General features: G+C 43.9%; 1 long non-coding RNA gene across 1 annotated transcript; it reads right to left on the bottom strand.

The window, feature by feature from the left end:
- Nucleotides 1-676: 676 nt before the first annotated feature.
- Nucleotides 677-2,640, bottom strand: LOC125429453. The gene is made up of 3 exons (XR_007243991.1): nucleotides 994-2,640; nucleotides 948-951; nucleotides 677-903 (listed from the first exon to the last, which is right to left on the bottom strand). It is a non-coding gene; the product is annotated as an uncharacterized LOC125429453 (long non-coding RNA).
- Nucleotides 2,641-15,892: the final 13,252 nt, after the last annotated feature.

The following is a 15,892-nucleotide window of genomic DNA, read 5'->3' as shown; positions in this document are numbered from 1 at the left end:
AAATACGCCCCCCTGCAGGCCAAAACGTGAAAGCACTAAAAATTTAAAAAAATCACACAAACGACCCTGAAATGGTGGCGCCCCACGTGATAAATGGGGGGGGACGCCGGGGTTCTATAGGGTACCCCTGTCCTAGGCAGAAGCATCCTGCTCTTAAGCACCTGGTCCGCCAAGGTGGCAAATCTCGGACTAAGGAGGACCAAGATGGGTAGCCATAAATGGACTTCTCCATAAAGTCTGTCCAAGCCCTTTCAAAACTAAACGGGCTATCACCACCTCATGGCAGCATATTTTAAACATCAATCACATTCTGTGATGAGATTGTTTCCTTTCATTAATCCTAATCCCCCTTTGTTTCAACGTATCCCTGTTTTTAGTAACACAAGAAAGAGAGAACAATTTCTCTCTGTCAACATTTTCTATTCCATGCATAGTTTTATATAAAAAAAATTTTTTTAATCACATTCCCTCTTATGCATCCCCCTCTGAACAAATGAAACTAATTGCTTGAAACAGATTGCCCTTCCTCTCAGTTAGTAAAGGGTTAATCCGTTATCTTTCCTCCAGGCATGCAGCCTGCCATCCCATTTATCAGCATAGCTCAAAGAAGCTTTTCTCCCTAAGCGAATTTTAGAGCAAGAGAGCCTACCAAGAAATACTGCGTTGGTTCCTGGACGCTTTACTTTTCAATTTAAGTTTGAAATTTTTAAATTTTAAAAAGATCCAAACATGTGTTCCAATTTTTCCTTTCTTTCTTTCAGCTATTAAAAACTGGTTCCTGATACTAAAACCTCTGTCTGGAATTTTTAGCTCTTTGGAAGCTGGATACTCAGCTACATCACTTTAAAAACACTAGGTTTATTCTTTAAAATCCCTCAAAACTATTATGCCATTTTTTTTTTGCTATATTGCTAAAACATCTCATTACATTAAGGAAACTGACTAACTTAACTCCCTCTCCTATGTAATTGCTTCAATTTACTTAAACTACACTTTTGTTACCTTAAAAGACATATATACTTTTTCTTAATTAATATTTAACATTTTAACTCCCCTCCCCATTATTTTTCCCTGTTATCCAAACTACTCTCACCCCCTCCTCTTTTACCCTACACACTGATGTTTTCCAAAATTATAGAGGAGGTTAATTTTACCTTTCTTGTTTTTCTACATTTCTTAAACTAAAAACCTTTTGTGCTTTTCTATGCCTCTGTCTCTCAAGCCACAGGGGTTTTTTTTCCCCTACTTTAAAAATATTGCTCTAAAAGCATTTTTTTTTTACTACAAATAGCCTGTTTTAATCTTTTTTATTAAAAAAATATTATTTTCCTAAAATAAAAGATCCTTGCAAATTAGCTGAACTTACAAAATAAAACTTTAAATACAATAATCTTTTTGCACTCATAGCTAGCCATCTAAACCTCTAATTTTATACCTTAACTAAATTATTAAACTATAATTTCTAGGTTTATAGGTTCCTTTCTCAATGGAACCTCCTATTTAATCCATACCTTTAAAACAATAAGCCCTCTTGGTCCCTCTGACCTCAGACTTATTTACTACATTAATGTCTTGATGTAAACCTGTCTTCCATTCCTCCTTCCCTTCCTGGTAGCTCTTTCTTGCTTTTTCGTCTGTTTCTCTCTCTTCTCTCCCTGCCTTGCATCTCACTCTTTCCGTCTCCCTCCTTGGATTCATTATCTACTAGTTTAGCATACACACTCTTAGTCTTTTTAACAAATGAGTCTCTACAATACCCAATTAAACCCCAAAATTTTCTTAACTCCCTCTTTGTTTTTGGTAATGGTAGTTCAACAATTCCCCTTATACTTCCTGGGTTTATCCTCCTTTTTCCTCCTTATGTTATTAAATGTCCCAAATATTTTTCTTCCCTTTCCACATATTGCAATTTTGTTTTTCAAAACTCTTAACCCCTGACTTCCTTGGAAGTTCAGTAACTGATAGTGATCTGGGTCACTACCTCCTTCAGAAACCCCTCTGGTTCACCCACAAATTCTGCTATCTGCTCCTTTGAGCCAACACTAGCCTCACTCTTCTACCTCTGTCTGTCCTTCTCTGAGGCAAAACAGATTCTCCTTAAAACTCTCAGCTTCCTGCTGCATCTTGGAGAAACTGCCCCCTCTACCTACTTTTTATGATCTTGAAATGTCCTACCTGCCCATATTCATCTGAACTGGGCTCCATTCCTTCCCTCCTGGCCCTGGATTTGGACTCCTACTTATTCCTCTTCTCCTGGGCCCCCTTGCTCTTCCTGCCTGCCAATTTTCCCTTGTTATCCTCCTTCCTCGTCCTTGCTGTTCTTCTTTTTCTATTCTCCTTTTAACTATCTCATCTAATATAGTCATCATGAGCCTTGCTCTTTGCTTTTCCTCCTTTTGCCATTCAGAACAACAATATTGTATCATTTTCTTCTTATCTTTATCCCTAGTACTAGTAATACAATCCTCCCAGGATTTTAGCATGCATTCTAATGGGCTCCCAGCAGGTATGTCTAAAGGCGAAAGATTTTCCTCCCTCTTCCCCTTAGCTACAGACATCCTACTCCCCATAGTGGATAACCATAAGCTAGCTCACCATGCATACACTTCTGCCGCCACTATAGACCCCCACCACCAAAGGTAATACTGGCATATACCCGTAGTATCTGGTTTTCTTACATGGACTGTGCACAGTGTTGCCTGGTGGTGTGCCCACTACCACCTTTCCTATGGCTGGTTCACCAAGTCCATGGCCTCAAGAGATCTGGTCAGTGCGCAGCATCAGGCCCCAGCACTGAGTTGAGGACTGCTAAACCTCCAGCGGGGGCCAGCGATCTTCCTCTCTCAGTTGCTGGCCCCAGATGTCCACGATGACTGGATTCGGCCAATGCACCATCTGTTAAGCGTGGTCCAAGGACCTCAAAATAATCTGGACAAAATTGGTGAAGCAGGTAACAAAGCCTTTATTGGTTTCACGGTCTTGCAAGATCGGTGTCACCCAGTAGTAGGCACACCCTTCCTTTGTTCTACAACAGTTTATAATACTTTTCAGGACCACCCAATCCCTCCCTCCCCTTCTCCATTGGCTAGGAGATGGGGCCATAGCCTATTACAATTCATCTAGGGATACTATGTCATATGCCAGGTAGTATCTCCTCAATTAATACATCTCTATATGGTCATTTCCTGTAATTAATATTTGGTTCTTAGTTGTCAGCCCTTCGTTAGTGTCTTCATGATATATATATCCATGCACCTGCCCGTCTTTGGTTCCCTTATCTTACTGTAGAAGACACCATCATATTTTTACCCCTTCATCCAAAAGGCCTTCTACCTTGGCTGCAGGATCTTAGCCTCCTATGGCGGGTACCTCTTGGCACAAGAACCTAGGTCTTCCTGACCCACTCCCCTGCTTTGAAGATACTATCCCAAGCTTGTTAGGGGCCCTCTTATCAGCAGGTGTCTGTTTGGCACAAGAACTCATGTTCTATTACTGTTTATGACTATTGAAACCAGGCTTCAGAAGCATCTTAGAAAAAGACTTTAGCTAGAGGCCTTAAGAAGCCTCTGAATGGAGTTTCTGCTTAATAGCACCTACTGATTAGGATCTAGAAGCAAGCTGTTTTAGTATTTTACACTTTAAACTGAGAGAATAACATTTATAGCAGGATTCATTACACATGAAGCATTAGGATACATATATTATTATTGAACATGAGTGATTAACATATTCTTTAAGTTTCATTATTTAGCTACAATATAAAAGCATTCAAATATACAAACATGATTATAAACTACTACATCACCACATCACCTATTATTCCCCTCTAACCCTTGACCTTTCTTCTTCTGCCAGCTTATTATTTTAAAGCAGGTGTGCTTTTAATTGGGATATGATAAGAAATACACAAGTCAAATGGAATATACTAAGCATCATACTCCCATCTCTCTTTGGATTCCATCCAACTTAACAGGCTTTCAACCTCATTATATTCAAGTGTAGATACTTTATATGAACTTTATACTCAGAGTTCACCTACTAAATCTTGTGATTCTGTGAAGGGTATTTTCTTTGTGACTTCTAAATCCCATATTTGTGCACTAAATATGTTTATGTGTGTAGATAACTCAATATAACCTTACACCTTATGAAAACACCTAAAGCTACCTTCTTTTATAACTTATAAGGCAATCATTGTCATTGTCCCGTGTATACTTTATAAAAGTAACACCTCTTTGACATATGTAAAAGCAACATTTTCATCTATCACACAGGTAAAGGATCACGCTTTAGTTCTTCGCCTGAAAATCAGTAGGGTTTAACAGCGCTTAACAGGGTTATCTACACTGCTTCCCCAAAACTAGATCTTAGGTTTATTGATAATAATCTCCCTGAATAATTACACTATTATCACATGACGAACTCTGTGCACGCGTGCCCACAGAGAGGCCTCTGAGTGCCACCTCTGGCACCCGTGCCATAGGTTCGCCAATACTGTCCTAGAAGGTGGATAAGTAAGGAATGGAGGCCAAATGTTGTCACCCCCCAACAATGATATTAATAGGTCGCTGCCTCTGATCATGGAGGCTTCATGTAGTCAACATGTCTAATAGACACGAGTGGATTTTTCCTCCAGGAGAACTCAAATTCTTTCCAAAGAAGTGAATATTTTTTTCTTCATACAATAAATATAATTTTATACTGACGTGGTTTCCCTTGGCACCTTAAAATGTTGAAATGCAATTTTCTTTTACTACAATGATGAACTTAGGACTGCTTTCAGACACATTGGACAATATATTTTCAAAGCACTTTCAATGCACCTTGGCAACTGTTTGCAACCAGGGGCTTTTCTGCATTCTTATTTTCCTTGCTGGTAAGTTCCTCTTTCTTTGGGGGTGGGTAGGGTTTCAGTTTCACATATGTTTTACTCCCTCTAGAGGTTTATTAGATTTCACATAGGTTTATATTCAGTCTAACCTTAAATTCAGTCTAACCATAGGAGGAGCTACCATGGAGGAGGAACAAATGCCCCAGGTGCAGGCGGGGGGTGCAGAGAATTGCTCCCCCCTCCCCTCCCCTCCCCTCCCCTCCCCACCCCTCAGGCCGCCTCCGCGGCCCAGAGCAGCCCCCATGGACCAAAGCAGGCTGCTCTTTTAGCTTTAAAAAGGTAAGTGAGACATGTTGGGGGGGGGGCAGGGGCATGCGAGGGAATCCGGCTGCCTTTTTGCCCCAGGTGCTATTTTCCCTTCCTACGGCACTAACAACCTGGAGTTTAAATCTGCAGGAAAATATACTGGACTTAAACCTGTGTGATGTCAAATCAACCACTAGAGGGAGCAAAACACATGCCGAACTGACGACCCCGCCCCCCCAAGCAAAAAACTTAGAAGCAAGAGAAATGCAAATAAGGGAATGCCCTGGGTTTTCCTAAGTGCAACAAACAAACTCAGTGGGCAAATTATTGTCATAGTCCCGCTGCACATCATATCGGTCAGGCCCTACCTAGATTACTGTGGATAGGATGTGGATAGAATGGAGCAAGTGTAGAGAAGAGCAACAAAGATGATCACACCAAGCACTGTAAGGAAAGATTGATGAATGTTTAGTTGGGAGAAGAGGAGACTGAGGGAGGATTTGATTGCATTCTTTTAAGTATTTGAAAGGCTGACACTTAGAAGAGGGCAAGGAGCTGTTGTTGGCAGCATAGCATAGGACTCACAATAATGGGATGAAACATCAGGTGGAAAGGTTGGACATTAGGAAGAACATTAGTTGGACATTAGGAAGAAATTTTTTCACAGTTTGAGAACTTAAACAGTGGAATTGGCTGCCTAGAGAGGTGGTGAGCTACTCCTCTCTGGCAGTTTTCAAACAGTGGCTGGACAAACACTTGTTAGGGATGCTCTAGGCCATGCTGGCAGGGGCTGATGGGATTTGTAGTCCATGAACATCTGGGGAGCCGCAGGTTGCAGACCCCTGCTCTAGGCTGATCCTGAATTCAACAGGGGGTTAGACTCGATGGCCTGTGTGGCCCCTTCCAACTCTATGATTCTATTATTGCTAAAGAGCGATGAAAATGCATTGAAAATGCATCATCAGACATGTGTGAAAAGCAGTCCAGATAACGTTAGACAGAGTAGACAGCCTTTTGATGAGCAAAGACTAAAATTCCTGCCTAGGGGATCAGGTTAAAATCCGGTTAAATGCAGTTCTTTCTACTTGGATCCCATTAATCATTGTTTATGGCCGTTTTCAGTTCTTACACTTTATAACACACATGGGGTGCATGGACTTCCTGATATACGCAGCCACCCTTTCAGCTGAAAGAAATAAAACACATATTTTCAGCTTCAATGCATTAGGACAAGAATGCGTTTAAAAAGAAGAGTTCTGATATTATTTACATATGCCATCTCTCCAGAATCCTGCATTTGCCAAGGCTAGAAAATATGCACTTTTACCCTTTCAGATAGAATGGTGATTGCTAGGGTTTACAGACGCCTGCCAGAGATAGGGAATCCCCAACTTTAGACACTCTCCCTTGGTGCTGTCCAGCAGAGATCTTACTGGGTTCAAATAGAGACTTAGACCTCTAAGTCACTGACACGGTGATGTCACTTTCGGAAGTGACATCATCACTTTGGTGATGTCGGGGAAGACACTCTGGTATTTGTGCCAAGCTCTGTGGTTAAAAAAAGCTTCCACCATAGAGTTTCTGCCCAGATACCATACCATCTCTCTCAATGTCACTAATCTGATGACATCACTTACAGAAATGACATCACTGCATTGGCAACATTGAGACCTAGGCCTTATTTTAAGCCTGATAAGAACTCGCCCCCCTTCTCATGCCAGTTGCCTGGCAGTACCTTGCAACCCTAGGAATTGCTCATACTGGGAAGATCATATGAAATATGTTCTCCCTGTGTGTGTGGTAAAACTGGGGTTGCCAGCTCTGGGTTGGAAAATACCTAGAGACTTGAGGAATTGAGTCTGAGTAAGGCAGACTTTGGGGTGGAGAGGGACTTCACTGGGGTATACTTCCATAACCTTTCTCCAGGTGAATTGATCTCTGTCTGCTGGGGATCAGTTTTAGCTAGATCTCCAGCTACCTCCTGGAGGCTGGCACCCTAGATACAACATAACAATCACTTGTGGCCACCCTTGCCTCTTCCAAACCCAGAGGGAAGTATTTTCAAAGTATATTCTAAGCAAGCTCATAACGACCTCTCTTGGATTTCTTTCCTTAGGTAGCAACAGAGGCCTTGCAATTTGAGGCTGAAAAGAAAGCACCATTGAAATCGTTGGGACTGATCTCCAAGTAAAGCGTGTTATTACTGAGGTGGAGAAGAGCTGCAGGCTCCACAAAGAAGACCTAGGCAGAGGTAGGAAACAGTAATTACCGCTCTCCAAACCAACAAGCATCTGTGCCTCTGTAGACAGGCAATGGTGCCCGGTAGCACTAAGGCTGTTCGTAATTGAGCTGAGCCAGTTATTACCAGCAGCTAAACAAACTAATAGCAAGGTTATTTCTCCAGAGATGTAAGATTCTCCTGTGCTTATTTAAACACGTCTCCTTTTTTTTCACTTTAACTAGATTTTCGTTCGCCAGGATGCCGTTAAATAACGCAATTCAGAGTTCTGCTCCATATTTGCATATTGTGTTAGAATTACTGCATGAAGAAAATTCAAGCAATGATCAGGGTAATTCCAGGCCCTTTCCACACAAGTGTTTTACCTCGTATCCGGCCTGTTAAGGGAACATTTTTTCTGTGGAGTCCCACACTTTCTTCCTCCTGTTTGGTTCTGGAAACGTCTCCATAGTTTCAAGAAACACTTTTAGAGTTATGTTTTTCGCTGGAACGTTTCTGAGCTAGCTTCACTTGCAGTGCGATCATACTTATATGATCTCTCTTTCTTGGCAAAAAGACTGATCATTTTGAGGTACATCCAGAGGTGGGATCCAGCAGGTTCTCACAGGTTCCTGAGAGTAGGTTACTAATTATTTGTGTGTGCCGGGAGGGGGTTACTAATGGGTGATTTTGCCACGTGATTTTTGCCTTAGTTACGCCCCTCCTCTCAGCAGTAGCGCGCAGAACTTGAAGCAGTCTAGCAGGAGGTGCGCCAGCGTGCGTGGCAGCCTGCGCCTGTGTGCATTTGTTTCCCGCCCAAGGATCGGCGCAGCGGCTGTGTCCTTGCCACAGCCCCGCCCAGGAATGCCCCGCCCCCAGAATGCCAGGCCACACCCCCGTCATGTCCTGCCCAGCCCCATTGGTGCTACGCCACAGTTTGAATCCCACCACCATGGGAACCTGTTACTAAAATTTTTGGATCCCACCACTGGGTACATCAGTGAAATATACTGCTGTAGAACCCACCCTGCTCATTGTTTCCAAGAGAGCCACCCTCTTTGCTTGCTTGCTTGCTTGCTTGCTTGCTTGCTTGCTTGCTTGCTTGCTTGCTTGTTGGTTGGTCGGTTCAATTTGATATACCGCCCACCCCCAGAGGGCTCTATTATATGGAGATGTTATAACTCCAAGGGATCTCCAGGTCCCACCTGCAGGTTGGCATCTTTACATCGCTCAGAAAAGCATTCTGACCCACCTGCCATTCTTCATTCTCTGATTCCATATATGTGCCTTGGGTGGAAACAGCCTGGTTTCCCATTTTCACAGGCACCGTGCTGGGCTGCCCTACTTTGAAAAGTTGGATCTTGACTTTGAAAAGGGGTGGGGTGGGGGGGAGGAAGCTAGCAGGGTACTTGTGAACGTGGGGAGAGTTCTCCCCAAATCCATAAGCAACACCCATTTGCAAAGCTGGATGTAAGGGCTCAGCACCCACAGTTGTTAAAAGGTACCCCATCCAGCACAGCCACCTGTCTATCTAGAACAGGGGTCTGCAACCTGCGGCTCTCCAGATGTTCATGGACTACAAATCCAATCAGTCCCTGCCAGTATGGCCAATTGGGCTGATGGGAATTGTAGTCCATGAACATCTGGAGAGCCGTAGGTTGCAGACCCCTGATCTAGAAGAAGGCCTGGGTTCAGCAGCATGCCCAAACTATGAAGCTGTCCTTTGAGTGACTGTAACCTCACTGAAAGAGAATTAATCATATCACACTCCTTCTGTCTATCTCCCAGTGCACATTATCCTCCAGAGTGACCAAGTTCATTTCAGCCCCATTACCAGGCTGGTCACCATGTTGGAATGGATCCAAACCATCTGCTTCATTCAGGAATCCCTGAAGTTTCCCAACCATCATTCAATTAATCATATTACCAGTCTGATGCACTGGTGATTCTTATCCAGCTGTAAAAGTTGTCACATTTACTTCCAGCTAGAACTGCCAACCTCCAGGTGGTAACTCGAGATCTCTTGTTGTTACAACTGATCTCCAAATGACAGAAATCAGTTCACCGGGAGAAAATGGCCACTTTGGAAGGTGGCATTAATATACCTCATTGAAATCCCTCTTCAAACCCCATCAGGCTCCACCCCCCATATCTTTAGGTGATTTTTTTTCAAATTTCAGAACTGAGATTTTGCCTGCAAAGTTTGACCTGGACTTTGCCCATTCACAAATCAGAATGAATGCTTGCTATACAATACAATGTGTAACTGTTTCTGTTTCCAGCTATTCAAGGGGCGTTTTTGTTGACAAAAAGAATGGAATTAGAACAGAATGTACACAATGCTGCTGGAAGTCAGTGGGCACATTGCATACTCGTTGCAGCCGGATGTTCACTCTCAAGCTATTGCCGTCAATTTCTGTTTACCTACTTACATACTTTATTTAATCATTTGTCTATCTTATTGCGATTCAAAGTGAATTGCCAAATTATAAAAACAATGCAACCAAGACCAGTATAATGCAATAGTAAGTGCCATCAAGTTCCAACAACTTTAAACAATAGAATAAATTGTGCGCATACCTTCTCTCTGCTGAAGGTATGAAGGCTGAAAGAAAAGTCTTCTACTAGAACCGGCCTGAACCACCCACCTCTTTTTCATTCTCCCACAAGAATGCCCAAAATTTCTGGTTTGTTCACATGGTTAAGAAAAAATATATATAACAAAAAACCCAAATACCTTTCTGAGCATACTGATGCTGAGCGATTTGGGCATGATGGTAGACTAAAATAAGATCTTTTTGGTTTGCTTTCCAAGGTGTTACTATAGTTTAACTATCAGCCCAGTCCAGATGGTGGGGGTGGGGGAGTGAACTCTCTTTTGGAGCTGGCACAGCCTTGCACCAATGCAGGTGCCCACCTTGCCAGCACAAGTGGCAAATGTGCCAGTGGAAAGGGCAGATAAGCAGATGGCCAGGAGCCACACGTTTCTGTGAAGCCTGCCCAACCCCAGAAATGGCTGCCATTTCCCAAATCTGCCAGCACAGGACAGTGTTCCAGTGGTCTGGTGGCATTCCAGGGGTGTTCCAGGAGATGGAGCTGACCTTAGGTACTTAGGTACACCCAGTGGTGGGATCCAAAATTTTTTGCACCAGGTCATTTCTAAATCATCATCACATTATAGAAAATGCCCCAACTCACAAATCTGGACACAGCAATGGTGAAACACACGGGTTCTTTGATAGAGACTGGTGAGATGAAAGGTACGAAAGGCTGAGAATCAATGAATTGCAGTACCTGAAAGGGATTAACTCAGTTCAGGGAGTTACATTATTAGTCACAATTGCCATATGGAACCTTCACGTTCAAAGGCAGGATGCCTCTCAGGGAGGCGAGGGCGTGGAGATGGAAAAGCGGACCCAATTAGTAACCCCCTCTCGGCACACACAAATAATTAGTAACCCACTCTCGGGAACTGGTGAGAACCTGCTGGATCCCACCTCTGGGTACACCACCACCGGAAGAATTGGGCTTACACCACCAATTCAGGTGGTATATGCCCCTTTAAGGCTAGGAGGGATTTCCCAGTGGCCAGGGTGTTTTTTTTTTATTTTCACCACCTCCCTGTGCCACCTGAATACCCTTTGGAGGCTGCACAGCAGTAGCGCCCTTCCTGGATGCCTGGAGTTCTGGATTCGGCTGTGTGTAGCTACCTTAGCCAAAAAAACTGATGCCAAAAATCATGAGAATAGTGACTGGCATTCCTAAATGCCTTGCACTGTGTCTCTTCAGTTTCTTGGCATAGACTGTATTAGTTCTTCTCCGTTCATTTTATTTAAATTTGCAGAGGGATAATGCTGAGCATAGGGCAATTTGTTTGAGGAGACTTAAGATAAGTTCTATTTTGTATTTTTAAGTTCTAATCAGTAAATGTGGACAACTTCTCTCAAATCAAGCTTTGTGTTGGTGTGCAGATACGCCCTAACTTGGGTTGACCTATATGGATTGTCATAATGTTTACTTATGTAATGTGCCTTAAGTCTCAATGAGAAAGACAGGAAGATCTCACAGAAGACAAAAGCTTAGTATTGTTGATGTGATCCTTCAGCCGCAGCTGTGCCAATCTGAGCTTTAGGTGGTGCCAAAAAAATTTTTTTTTATTTTTTTTATTTGATATACCGCCCCATCCTCAGAGGGCTCTGGGCGGTGTCACACACATGTCACACACATCAGGAAATCCACAGGCACGGTGTTGGCATAGTTATATCCTGATGTCACATGATCTTACTGTAACGGCACATGCACCAATTTCAAACAATTTCAATGTGACGGTCTCTTTGCCCTCAAGAGCAGAACTTGACTATGACAACTGTTTCCTAGGTTTTTAATGTTTGATTGGGTGATGCAAAAGTGGTTTTCATTCCTGCTAATGAGATGCAGATTCAAGTCTCCCCTGAGCTTTTAGTCCCTAATAAATCTCAGCCTCTTCTATGCCGTCCTCAACCAGATCAATATCAAAAGTCTACAGCCATCTATTTCAGCAGCCTTCGCTTCTCAGTAACCTCCAGCACCAGAGCATTTAGCTCTCATGCTGCAGCAGAGGAAGGAAACTCTAACCCAGCCATTCTCAAGCAGGGTTCCCTGGTACCCTGGGGTGCCGTGAGCATGTCCCAGGGGTACAGCGGCAACACTACCGCCCCCCCTCATTTTTGTGGTGCCTCCCACCAGCGCCAGCAAGGACATGGAGCTGGCCCATGGGGCAGGGCCTGCCACAAGGTCAGCAGCCACCACCACCCCCAGTGCTTCCCTTCACCCTGGGAGGGGAAGGTGGGGTGTGTGGCAAGCAGGGGAAATGGGAGGGGAAGGTGGAGGCTGGCGGCAGGAGTACCGTGAGATATGAAGAGTGAGGTCAAGGGTACCCTGACCTCGAAAAGGTTGGGAAACACTGCTCTAACCACTTGATTTGTCAGCAGTTTTACACAGTTTTACACAGTCAGTTCTGATCTTCTGACCCCCCACCTTACTGATACTGGACTGTAGAGGACAGTCCCTCAATGGCTGATCTCTTTCTCCAAGGTCAGGGACAGAGAGAGGAGAGAAAGTTCCACCATGATCCCCTTTGGTATGTGGTGTCCCACAAGGGGTGATTCTCTCCTGAACATCTACATAAGTCCTTTTGCCAAATGGTCAGGAGGTTCCGACTGGATAGCAATATATACATGACGCCAAACTGTATCTGCTGATGGAAGACTGACTGGACACTGACCCAGAGAACCTGACCAAATATCTGAGTGCTGAGGTGAAATGGCTAAAACAGAATAGCCTGAATTTAAACCCAGGTGCTCTGGGTCAGAGAGTCCATCTCACCACTCTCGATGAAGTTAAGCTAGCACTATCTTTCTCTATCAGGAATCTGGGAGTGACTCTGGATGCCTCCCTGACATTGGAGGTCCAGGTCACAAGTACCACCAGAACAACATTCTTCTATCTTAGCCAGGCCCAGCTGATTCCCTATTTGACCTGCTCTGATCTAGCCATGGAGATACATGCACCTGTCACTTCCAGGTTAGACTACCTGCTGTACTCAGGACTCCCCATTAAGTTGTTCTGGAAATTACAACTGGTCCAAAACACGGCAGTGTGGGTCCTTAGGGGACCCCATAGAGAGCACATAGATTACCTGTTCTCTACCAGCTGCACTGGCTCCAGATTGAGTACTGAATCAAGTTCAAGGTTTGGGTATTGACCTTAAAAGACCTAAAATGGTCTGGGACTCTTGTATCTGCAGAATTGCCTCTTCTCATGTACGCTTACGCAGAGAGTGTTATGTTCTAGAGGAAAAAACCTCCTGGTGGCTCCTGGTCCCAAAGTCATCCTAGCTATCTTCAACCAGAATTAGGACTTTTTTGGGTTCTGGTCATGGCCTAGTAAAACTGTCTGTCTAGTGAGTCCCGGCCCTGCAGGATCTAACTCTATTCCTCATGGCCAGTAAGGTGGAGATGTTCCACCAGTCCTGTGATCGAGGACAACAATGGTCGATATATACACTGCCCTCCTTCCTCCCCTCCCTCCTTAAGAATATAAGAACATAAGAACTAGCCTGCTGGATCAGACCAGAGTCCATCTAGTCCAGCACTCTGCTACTCGCAGTGGCCCACCAGGTGCCTTTGGGAGCTCACGTGCAGGAGGTGAAAGCAATGGCCTTCTGCTGCTGCTGTTCCTGAGCACCTGGTCTCCTCCTCCTTTCTGTACCTTCCCTTCCCTTTTCCTTGCCCCCTCCCTTGTCCCCTTACTTGTGAACCCTACCAGTAAACATGGATCCTGACCATTCATGGGAGCGGGGGTGTTCCGCTTTTATCCCCATAAAATTTACATCTAAGCACCACCATTCTACAGAGATGGAAGGAAGAAATGATGAGTTTTAATTAGAAGTGATTTTTACTGTTTAATTAGAAGTGATTTTATTCTCATGCATGTAGGATGTTGTTTCAAATCTAAAACTTTTAAAATTGTATTATGATTGTACTTCTGTTGCTGGAAGTCATCCTTGGCTTGGCTTCTGCCAGGGAGGGAAGGGGCATAAACCAGGGGTGGCGAACCTATGGCCAGAGGTGGCACTCAGAGACCTCTCTGTCAGCACGCACAAACAGTCGCCTCCCCCCCCCCTTCACATCTAGGCTGGCCTGGGCCGCTGGGCTCGATTATTAGCATTAAACCTAAGACCTAGTTTTGGGGAAGCAGTGTAGGTGACCCTGTTACGCGCTGTTAAACCCCACTGATTTTCATGCGAAGAACAAAAGCGCGATCCTTTACTCGGGAGTAAGCTCGGTTGCTAGCAATGGGGCTTGCTTCTGAGTAAACCCTCCTAGGGTTGTGATTGCCCCATTGAAAGAGTTGCACGGTTGCTTCAAAGCAAAGCCACTAACTACCACCAAGCTTACTCCCGAGGAATGCACGTCTTGAAGACAACCGTTTTTTCTAAACTAAAACCTCAGTATTCAGGTTAAATCGCCGTGTTGGCACTTTGCGATAAATAAGTGGGTTTTGGGTTGCAATTTTCGGTCTCGAAAAGGTTCGCCATCACTGGTATAAACTGATTTTTTTAAAAAAAAAAAAATTAACTCCTAAGGTTTGATGAGCTTACACTAGACAAGGCTTTTCCAGTTGCAGCTAGTACATGCATTACACGATGCAATAAAAGAGAATTCCAGCATTTGAGGAGAATGAAATAAAAACAATATAACATGCTGTAAAGAATTCAGTCAGAGGGAAAAGGAAGAGAAAATTTTCCAGTGACAACTAAAACGGCAACTATTCCCAATGTGAAAAGTGCCCTCTTTGGTTAATTCTATCAGCTGTCAGATAACATCAAACATCAATTTCCAGTGAATGTTTGGTGCCAGCTAAACAAATTGTGGCTGTTTTTGAGAATGCTGTGATAATTTGGGAGAAGGAATTAGAGCGGGGAGATTTGAACCTCCTCTCAATTTGTGGTGTAACCCCTATGTTCAGAATGGGTTGACCCAGAAAGGGGTGGAGACTCAAAGCAGCAAGAGGCTGCAAAAACTCATGAAGATGGAAAAAGCAAGGTTACCAGGCTGGGACCTTGATTTATTTCTTTATAAGCTCTTAACACCTTGTTTAAGGTAACTGCAAATGTTAGAATTTATTGTTTCAGGGCTTTCTGTGTATGTAGTTGATGGGAGTTCTTTTGGGGACCTTCATCCTCTTGGATCCCATTCACCAAGCCTCTGAAGTCTTCATAAGCCAACCACCAGCAGGAAGAATTGGACTTGGCATTATCAACAGACTGTAAATATAAGGACTTGGAATTGAAACTTGAACAGGACCTTGAAGTGTTATATTAACTGTTAATGTTTAATAAGTGTCACATGTTAAGGAAAAGTAAACCATTTTGTTTTAAAATTAGTTGTTGCAAAATCCTTCCAAGTTCTGCCCCACAGAACCCACAAACGGAGGTTACAGTGGCACAAGATAAGGAAATGTGACCAAGACAGTTTCTGAACTGGCTGATTCAGAGTAAAGTGAGTACTAACTCCATGACAAGGCCTGGCAAGGCTATACGGTGGTGCTGTAATTTATGCCCGGTGGAGCTTTGAACCATGGCAGCCAAGCAGTGAAATCACTTTTCCCACTGAAGAACGTAAGAAAGACCTGTTACTCATTAGCACATTAATGCTGTTCTGTGTTTATACAGAATATGAAATGAAGCCTGAGCAGGCAAGAGAGTGATCTTGAGAACAGAGGTTGCAGGATCTCTGTTCCAGGCAGAGGTGTAGCTGGGCCAAACTGCGCCCGGTGCGCAGCGTGTTTTTTCCGCCCCCCACCCGCTGCCCCCCTTCCCACACTTACCTTAGTTCCTTTTCTTTTTCGAGTACTTTTTCAGGCTGAAAAAAGCGGCCTCTTCACAGTTCAGACTAAAAACTGCCTGAGGAACTATACTTCCCCAAGGTCTCCTGGGAACTGTAGTTCCTCAGACCGTTTTTGAGCCTGAACTGCAAATAGGCCACTTTTTTCAG

Source organism: Sphaerodactylus townsendi, linkage group LG03 (genome assembly GCF_021028975.2).
Source record: "Sphaerodactylus townsendi isolate TG3544 linkage group LG03, MPM_Stown_v2.3, whole genome shotgun sequence".
NCBI classification, from domain to species: domain Eukaryota; kingdom Metazoa; phylum Chordata; class Lepidosauria; order Squamata; family Sphaerodactylidae; genus Sphaerodactylus; species Sphaerodactylus townsendi.
The sequence above is the reverse complement of the archived record's forward strand: the minus strand, read 5'-3'. Positions and strand labels throughout refer to the sequence as shown.